Raw genomic sequence first — 9,914 nt, 5'->3', positions numbered from 1 at the left:
GCTCGGTGAAATCGTCTGATGACGACGGCGGTGAGACCAGGGTCAGGGTGCAAAGCGGGGCAGTGTGGCTCTGTGCGGAGTCAGCAGGTCGCGGTGTAGGCCAGCGGCGTCGTTGACAGCGTTGTGGTGGTTTTTCTCCTTGAACAGCACAAAGCACACAGTTCCCAGTGCTGTAGGAAGAGGAAACAGACGTTTTTGATATCCCTGAGACTTCCAACAGGAGGCAAGCTCTACTCCAAGACCTTGGAAAACCTCCTCAAGCAGGCCACACAGCAAAGTTCACCCTTTGCACCCTTTTCAGGCAGAAGCAGCAACTGCAGGCCAGTCCATAAAAGCAACACAGCAAAGGGACAATACTCCTCCTTCAGCTCTTCTCCTGGGCAGAGGTTCCTCTTGATTCTACCAAGATTCTAAAAGTCTGGGGTTTTGGGTCTACTACTTATATCCAGTTCTGCCTTTGAAGTAGGCAAACTTCAAAGGAAAGTTTCTGTTGTTGACAAGAGCCTGCCTTGCCCGTGCCTGACCCCAGACACACTACAGGAGGTCGGAGACTGCATTGTGTGAGGGCAGGCACAGCCCTTTCAAGTGTAAGTGACCACTCCTCCGTCCAGTCTAGCCCAAATAGCTATTCAGGATATGCAGGCTACACCCCAGCTCCATTTGTGTTGTGGTCTAGAGGAGAGGTGTGAACAGTCCAACTGTCAAACTGACCCACACGGGGAATCCACAAACAGGCAGAGTCACTGAATGGTTTAAGCAAGAAAATTACTACTTTCTCAAAGTAAACAAATGCAAATGATGGATGGAATGTGGAATTAATCAAACATTTCCCCCCAGTCTCAGATCTGGGTTAAATCCATCAATTCTTTTGCTCAACATGCCACCCCAGTTTGGACCCAGCCATATACAAATCAGTCTTGACCCTGTTCCCCATGGGAACAGTCCAGCCCGAACTGCAAAGCCAAGTCCTCCCTGGACCGGAAACAAGCATCCTGGGACCGGTTTCAGTTTATCGCCCTTCATCAGCCAGGCTAGCTTGAACCCAGTGGCATAGTGAGTCCAGGACCTACGTCTGGGTATACCCGGCGCACTTATGGCAACAACAGCAAACAAACACAAATGATGGACGGAATGCGGAATTAATCAAACATTCACCCCAGTCACAGATCTGGGTTAATCCATCAATCCTTTTGCTCACCATGCCACCCCAGTTTGGACCCAGCCATATGCAAATCAGTCTTGACCCTGCTCCCATGGGAACAGTCCAGCCCGAAATGCCAAGCCAGGACCTTCCTGGACCGGAAACAAGCATCCTGGGACCGGTTTCAGGGTATTTCGCTTCATCAGCCGGGCTAGCTCAAATCCAGAGGTATAGTGAGCCCTGGACCCATGTCTGGGCATATCCGGCGCACTTATAGCAACAACAGCAAACAAACATAAATAAAAGACGAAAGGCATAATTAATCAAACATTCACCCCAGTCACAGATCTGGGTTAAATCCATCAATTTGTTTGCTCACCATGCCACCCAGTTTTGACCCAGTCATATGCAAATCTGTCTTGACCCTGTTCCCCATGGGAACAGTCCAGCCCGAACTGCCAAGCCAGGTCCTCCTTGGACCGGAAACAAACATCCTGGGACTGGTTTCAGGGTATCTCCCTTCATCAGCCAGGCTAGCTTGAATGCAGTGGTATAGTGAGCCCAGGACCCAAACTGGAATGGCATGCTGAGCAAAAAAACAGATGGATTAAACCCAGATCTGTGACTGGGGGTGAATCTTTGATTTGTTTTGCATTCCGTCCATCAACTGTTCTTTTTGCATTTGTTGCCCCAAGTAAGAAGGGTATGCCCAGACGTGGGTCCTGATAGCGCGTCCAGTCCTTATAAATTACTTGTACTCGGTCACGCTGGAGGTCGGTGGACCTTTTAACCTAGTTGGGCTCTCCTCATCCAAGAATAGTCGGATCACTCAAGTCAATCATCGATAACTAATTATAATCAACAACCAATAATCGATTAATAATCAATCAATACATTAGGAAATAATAACAATCAGTAATTGACACACCATCACCTTTCAGTCCTGAATAAGTTTATTAAAAGTTAATAAGTTTATTTCCCTATATTAACAAAGCTAGCACAATATATGTAAGTCTCAAAATCAAATGATATATGTATACGAACATTACTAGCTGTCCATAGCGGTGGAAGAAACACAATCTACGCAGTATCTGGATTATAATGCACTCGGTTATAGCAATGCAAATCACTAATATAAGCAATTGAATTTTACTAATTTCATACATCGGTCAGCATAACAAGATTTCAATTTAGCATGGTGCATCAAGTGAATACCTCAACTAACCTCTAATTAGCATTGGCATGTGGGGCTTCATGCAATACGAATTTAGTCAACACAAATTTAGAAAACTTCTAGCTTGGGCCCTATCAAAATAAGCAGTTGGTACCTAGGGAGGAAAACACAATGCATAATACAATTATCCTTTCATATTTACCAAATACAATCAGCATTCAAGAAAAGTCTTCGTCCTTCAGGTATCGGTTCGATCAGCATGGGGCAGATTTCAGGGGGGGCAAAGTTAAGGGTAATTTTCCTTGCGGCAGCAAAGAGAATGGGGCAAAAGTTACTACATGGGCATGACGGGCAAAATTAAAGTTAAAGTCTCTAGGGTGAGAATTCTTAAAGTCTCTTTCTCTGCGACAGAGAAAAGGCATCAGAGGTCGTTCTAAAATGGCTTCTTGAATCTTGCTTCAAAAATGGCATTGTAGAAAATGGCTGACTTCTCTTTGTCCGGTGGGTTTAAATAAGAAACATTCCAAATTCTTCAGGGTCTTCCATTGGAGGGTTCATAGGGTGGCTTCAATTTGACAAATGAATAGTGTCTTTCTCCTAGTACTCATTTTTGCATAAGGTGTCCTTGGGGCCTTGGAACACAAGTTGCAACAAAGTTTGCCAATTATTTCGGTATCAGTGCTTTTTATTGTCCACACCTGCAGAAACTGACCTTGCTTAAAAGGGATGAAACCAGCCTAGTACGAAACCTTGAGATAAATGTATTAGTCATCTCTACTGGAAAAATATAACCTTTAAAGTAAAATACTGTCTTTGTTAATGCAAGTGAAAACCACACAGTTAAATTTGAGACCAGGCGACTAGGCCAAAGCCTCTGCTAAATTTAAGCTAAGCATATAACAGTTTTGACAAGAAAATCATAGAATACATTTGCAATTATGACGGATTACTACATTTTCAATTCTTCATGATTAATTAAGCTTGTTTATAATAATGGCGAACTACCCCGTGGGCACAAATTCCCACGTATATTATTTTTCTTTGCTAAAATCACACTACCTTAAACGATTTTGATTATATGATATATGAATATTTGTTAAACCTTCTCTTCTGCGTCATCAGTCCCGTGCTCACTATGCCACCAGATTCAAGCTAGCCTGGCTGAAGAGGGATGATACCCCAAAACCTGTCCCAGGATGCTTGTTTCTGGTTCAGGGAAGACCTGTTCTGGCAGTTCGGGCTGGACAGTTCCCATGGGGAACAGGGTCAAGACTGATTTGCATATGGCTGGGTCTAAACTGGAATAGCATGGTGAGCAAAAAGACTGGTGGATTAAACCCAGATCTATGACTAGGGGTGAATGTTTGATTTGTTTTGCATTTCGTCCATCAACTTTTTTTTTTTCTATTTGTCACCCGAAGTGGGAAGGGTATGCCCAGACATGGGTCACGTGCTCACTATGCACCAGATTCAAGCTAGCCTGGCTGAAGACAGGTGATACTCTGAAACCAGTCCTGGGATGCTTGTTTCTGGTCCAGGGAGGAGCTGGTCTGGCAGTTTTGGCTAGACTGTTCCCATGGGGAACAGGGTCAAGACTGATTTGCATATGACTGGGTCCAAACTGGAATGGCATGGTGAGCAAAAATGGATGGATTAATCCCAGATCTGTGATTGGGGGTGAATGTTTGATTTGTTCACCATTCTGTCCATCGACTGTTCTTTTTGCAGTTGTTGCCCCTGTGGGGAGGGTATCCCCAGACGTGGGTCCTGTGCTCACTATACCACCAGATTCAAGCTAGCCTGGTTGAAAAGGGGTGATACCCCGAAACTGGTCCCAGGATGTTTGTTTCTGGTCCAGGGAGGACCTGGTCCGGTAGTTTGGGCTGGACTGTTCCCATGGGGAACAGGGTGAAGAATGATTTGTATATGGCTGGATCCAAACTTGAATGGCATGTTAACCAAAACTACTGATGGATTAAACCCAGATCTGTGACTGGGGGTGAATGGTTAATTTGTTCTGCATTCCATCCATCAACTGTTTTTTTTACTTTCTTAAAGTGACATTTTCAAACTCACAATCTAAAAACCAACTTCACTAAAGAATGTATTTTTAAATTGTGAATTCAAAGACCCCAAACTCCAAACTTCTATCTGCTCTCAAAGGGGATCTCTGCTTTAGAGTTATTGAGAGGCAGCCCCCGTGTTAACTTATGAGGGAGATAGGCCTTGCAACAGTGAAACCCAAATTTGGCAGTATTTCACTGTTAGGACATGTAAAACACACCAGTACACGTCCTACATTTTACATACACTGCACCCTGCCCATGGGGCTACCTAGGGCCTACCTTAGGGGTGCCTTACATGTACCAAAAGGGAAGGTTTTGGCCTGGCAAGTGAGTACACTTGCCAGGTCGAATAGGCAGTTTAAAAATGCACGCACAGACACTGCAGTGGCAGGTCTGAGCCGTGTTTACAGGGCTACTAATGTGGATGGCACAACCAGTGCTGCAGGCCCACTAGTAGCATTTGATTTACAGGCCCTAGGCACCTCTAGTGCACTTTACATGGGACTTACTAATAAATCAAATATGCCAATCAGGAATAAACCAATCAACAATACAATTTACACAGAGAGCATATGCACTTTAGCACTGATTAGCAGTGGTAAAGTTCCCAGAGTCCTAAAGCCAAAAAAACTGGTGAGAAAAATTAGGAGGAAGGAGGCAAAACGATTGGGGATGACCATGCAAGAAGGGCCAGGTGCAACACAACTGCCCACCAGCCTAAAGCCAGGGGAGACCAATCAATTCCTTTTTGGACTTCCCCGATTGGGGCGATAGAACAGGGACCCTGGCCCACAACTTCAGGGGCATGTTCCAGTTCTATGCCTTCCTGACTCCAGTTGGATCCCTCTGTCCATACTCTCAGGGGCCACTAGGCTAACCTATGGGGAACCCTCCTCCTCGTCTGCAGATACCCTCTGTGCAGCACCCAACCTTACTTTGCTCACAGATGTATCCCAGGGGGCAGACAGTACACCAGGGCCAACACAATGATGTGGCCCACTCCACCCTCGGGGTGTTACTCCTGCTCCGTGGTAACTCTGTCCACCAAGACAGCAAGTCACAGTGGCCACTGACAGCTGTCTGAGATGAGAGCCAGGCCCTAGGCCTTTCAAGGCTTTCCAACCACTGTAAATGTGGAGAGCGGGGGACAGTAGCCCCAGGAGCCTGGCACCCTTTTACCACTCTCCCTTTCGCCAGGTCAGGGATGACAGCCTGACACATGTTCTCTCCTCTGGGGCTCTGCACCCTCCCTGTAGAAGCGGCACCTCCAGAGTCCAGAATTGTCAGGATGCTTGTGGAAGCAGTCCTACACAATCCTCCCACCAGTGCAGGGATGTTAACCTGCAACTGGTCTTCAAACCCAGGGTCTGTACCTTCAGGTTGGACTAGGGCCAGGGGCGAGGCTTCCCTCCCCCTTCCCTTCCTTCTGGGGTCCGACACCCCCCCACTAGGAGTGACCCCCCCCCCAGAATCCATAATTGTCAGGGTACTTAGGAAGCAGTCCTGCACAACTCTCCCACCAGTGCAAGGATGTTAACCTGTAACTGGTCTTCCAACCTGGGGTCTGTACCCTTAGGTTGGACCAGGGTCAGAGGTGAGGCTTCTCTCCCCCACCCTGCTTTCTGGGGTCCTGTACCCCACCACTAGGAGTGACCTCCCCCAGAATCCAACATGGTAGGGGCACTGTTAGCAGTAGCCCCGCCCTCCAGGTCGGGGGGACACCCTGAACCTTGCCATTCAATCCAGAGTCTGTACCCTTGAATTGAACTGGGGCAGGGGTGAGTCTCTCCCTCTCCTGTGCCTAATCCCAGGGTTCTGCACCCCCCACCATGGAGAGTACCCCTAGAAGTCACACCAGGGGTGATGATTGGACATACCACCCCCCCATCAGGTCAGGGTTTATCCCCTGCACCTGACCCTCCAGCCTAGGGTCTGTACCCTCAGGCTGGACCATTGCCTGGTAAGCCAGGACTTCCTGGTGAGCACACCTACCCCCATCAGAGCCTAACCTCTGAACCTAACCATCCAACCCAGAATCACCTCTCTCATGCTGGACCACTGCCTGGCAAGCCAGGACTTCCTGGGGAGCACACCTACCCCCCCACAAGGCAAATACTTTCCCTTAGGGCCACATGAGAGTCTGGCTGGTGCTGGTCCCCTGACCTCTGTTCGCCTGGCAGAGCCTGGATCCACCCCAGCACAGAAATGGTATCACCAAGGTCATTCCTAGGGGGCTCTTACCTCCGAGCTGACCCTTGACCCTCCAAGTTCTCCACAGGATCCAGCAACCCCCTCTCAACCGACTGTCAGGACTTCTGCACCCTCTCACTGGGAGTGGTACTGCCAGACACCAGAACTGGTGGGACGCTTGCTCCAGCCACCCCCATAAGCTCTACTGACACTATAGTGTCTCTCTCAGTAGATGGCCCTATGGTACAGGCTAGGTTCCTTTCCTGGAGTTCACTCATGGAACCCTGCAGGACCTGGGACTGGGTCTCGGGCACTCGGGGGCTCAGCCCACCCCGTTTCCCTCTCCTCTGAGACTGAACATAGGATCCCTCATCCACCCCACTACACTGGGACCTACCTCGGCTACTGCAATCCATTTCCACCTCACCGGGTTGGGAAATACCTAGAGCACTCCCTTTAGGAGCACCCCTAAATGCCTCTTCATACCCTCTGCTGCTCACCCAGAGGTCTGCCTCCAGTGCAAGTTCCCTGGGGTCAGTGAACTCACACTCCACCTAGTGTTGGCATAGCTCTGGAAAACAAGGGTTGGACATATGCTCTCCAGCAATCAAATTACACAGCCCCTCACATGTGTTAGCCAAACTACCATTCACCCAACCATCCAGTGATTCAGCCTTGAACAAGTGCCCCACATCACCCTCCTGAGACCGGTGACCCTTTCACTCAACCCACACTCTTCTGGGGTGTCTTCACACTCCACAATCAAGACCTCTACCTGGGGGGAACCCCTCTACCTGTCACTCTCACCTAGAGCCAGTAGAGTGTCCCTCCCATGACTCCCCATGCCAGTTCCCCAATCCACCTTAGGGACCCTGTGCACTACTGGAGCTACTCATACCCCTGAACCTCCTAGTGTGTGTTAGCCCCTCAGGCACCAAATCTCTGGGGCACGTGCACTTCTTCAGCACTGGATATAAGATGTTTTCTCCCACCATCTGTACTGGACTCAGCCCTCATGGTTACCAGCTTCATCTCTTCTCAGCTCAGTTCATGAACTACAGACATTCCTTTTTCCTTGGTTAAGGCTCTCTCAGTCTCAGCTCTCTCAAGCCATTCATCCAGCTCTCTTATCCACTGCTCCTGAGCTAGGAGCCATCTTTCTCTCTCTGGTTCCCTTTCAGGGCCACTGTCCTCCTCCTCAGATTGGTATTCCTCCTCAGAATTATCTTGTAGTGTTGCCTGCCAGTGTTTCAACTCATAACAAAACAAGGCTGACTCAAGATCCTCCCTTCTGGACCTCTTCCTTACAGCCAGTCCCCTTTCCTCGCAGAATACTTTTAGCTCCCTCATTATGTAGATGAATAGGTGCCAGAAGTTGATTTCCAGTCTGCCAAGGCCTCACAGGTACAACCCCTAACCAGAGTCCAAGTATTAACAATATATCCAGGAGGACACTAGAGAACAAAAAGGTAAAAACACTATGTAGACACGTAATGGTCTGTGATATGGTAGTAGTGTACACCAATCATTGTAGGTCAAGTACAAATGGAAGCCCTATCCTCACCACTGACAACCAATGTTAGAAATGCGGTCTCTAGTTGGCAGTCGGTTTGCACCCTGTCCAAGCAAGGACCCTCACTCTAGTCAGGATAAGGGAGATACCCGCTCAGATAACCCCTGGTCACCCCCTTGGTAGCTTGGCACGAACAGTCAGGCTTATCTCAGAAGCAATGTGTAAAGCATTTGCACATAACACACAGTAATAAGTGAAAACAATACAAAAGGACACCACACCAGTTTTAGAAAAATAGCCAATATTTATCTGTGTAAAACCAGACCAAAACAATAAAAATCCGACATACAATGCGAAAGATCTGAATTTTGCAAGATTTACTCAAAAATACATTTCCTTGAAGTTGATAACTCCACCTGGGGCTATCAAGGCGTTGTGATCAATAAAACCAACAGTTCAGGCCGCCCGCGGCATCGCAGGCCAGCTACGGTGTTGGGAGACCTGCAAGCAGTATCTTTGGAATTGCAGGGCATCGTGATCCTCGCAGTGAGCTCTAGAAAGCGGTGTCGCTGGTGTTGTGGTGTCGGTTCCAGAGTTGGTGTGGGGGTCGTCGGGCCCTTGAAGTCACACGCATTGCAGATCGAACTCCGGGCGGATGAAGTTAGGAGCGCTGGCATAGATGGCATTGAGGCTGCAGTGCGAAGTGTGACGATGCGAAGTGTGATGCCCACAGGTTGCGGTGCAGGCATCGGCTCGGTGACGGCATCCAGCAGCTTCGGTGAGACCTGGGCTGCAGTGTAAAGCGGGCAGTGTGACGTTTGTGTGTTACCAGGGCATGGTGGAGGCAGTGCATCATCGTTTCTGAAGCACTGTTGTCGGTAGGCCCAAGCCGGCGGTGCAGGACGGTGCTTCGTGACCATCACGAGCAGTGTCCACAGGCCACAGTGCAGGCAGGGATGCCTGATGAGGACACTGGAGTCAATGGTGTTGGCGTCGGTGGACTGGGGCTGTGGTGCCGGACGGGACGGTGCTTCGTGTACCTCACAAGTGGTATCCACAGGCCACGGTGAAGGCAGCAGTGCCAGCGCCAGCAGGAGTGGTGTCGTTGAGGATGCCCTTATGAGGGAGATAGGCCTTGCAACAGTTAAAACTGAATCTGACAGCATTTCACTGTTAGGACATGTAAAACACACCAGTGCATGTCCTACTTTTTAAATACACTGCACCCTGCCCATGGGGCTACTTAGGGCCTACTTTAGGAGTGCCTTACATGTACCAAAAGGGAAGTTTTGGGCCTGACAAGTGTACCCACTTGCCAGGTCGAATTGGCAGTTTAAAACTGCACGCACAGACACTGCAGTGGCAGGTCTGAGCCATGTTTACAGGACTCTTAATATGAGTGGCACAACCAGGGCTGCAGAGCCACTACTAGCATTTGATTTACAGGCCCTAGGCACCTCTAGTGCACTTTACTAGGGACTTACTAGTAAATCACATATGCCAATCAGGAACAAACCAATCAACAATAGAATTTACACAGAAAGCATATGCACTTTAGCAAAGATTAGCAGTGGTAAAGTGTCCGGAGTCCTAAAGCCAACAAAAACTGGTCAGAAAAATTAGGAGGCAAAAAGATTGGGGATGACCCTGCAAAAATGGCGAGGTGCAACAATGCTGTTCCTGGAAGTCCAGCCTCCTCCAAACCTATAAGGCTGGCTGTCAGCCTGAGTTATCTGCCAGGCGGCTAGGCTTTCATCACTCACTTTTTAATCAGTCTCCCTCCCTCCCTCTCTGCAAATATCTGTGCAATTATGGTCTCATCATTTGTCT

This window comes from Pleurodeles waltl, chromosome 7, assembly GCF_031143425.1.
Source record: "Pleurodeles waltl isolate 20211129_DDA chromosome 7, aPleWal1.hap1.20221129, whole genome shotgun sequence".
Classification (NCBI taxonomy): domain Eukaryota; kingdom Metazoa; phylum Chordata; class Amphibia; order Caudata; family Salamandridae; genus Pleurodeles; species Pleurodeles waltl.
Note: the sequence above shows the minus strand (reverse complement) of the source record.